Here is a 320-nt window from a genome sequence, read left to right on the forward strand (position 1 = left end):
GATAGGAATGCCAGAAGTTCTCACCAAGAAAGATAACTGGCTGAGTATCAAGAGGCCTTGCTGGATGGCTTTACCTTGGTGATTTCAACATTAGTCCAGGCTGGGCCTTCATTCCTGCAGTCTTAGAAACTCAATCTCCTGTGGGGCCGGTGTGGCTCAATGGTTGAGTATCAACCTATGAAAAATATTAAAGTATATATAAGGTCACTAAAGAAAACTTGGAAAGTATAGAAAATTAAAGCAAAACAATCATAATTCCTACACACACACACACAGTTAATATTTTAGTTTATTATTTCTAATCATTTTATTCCTCTGCA

This window comes from Myotis davidii, unplaced genomic scaffold (genome assembly GCF_000327345.1).
Source record: "Myotis davidii unplaced genomic scaffold, ASM32734v1 scaffold481, whole genome shotgun sequence".
NCBI classification, from domain to species: Eukaryota; Metazoa; Chordata; class Mammalia; order Chiroptera; family Vespertilionidae; genus Myotis; species Myotis davidii.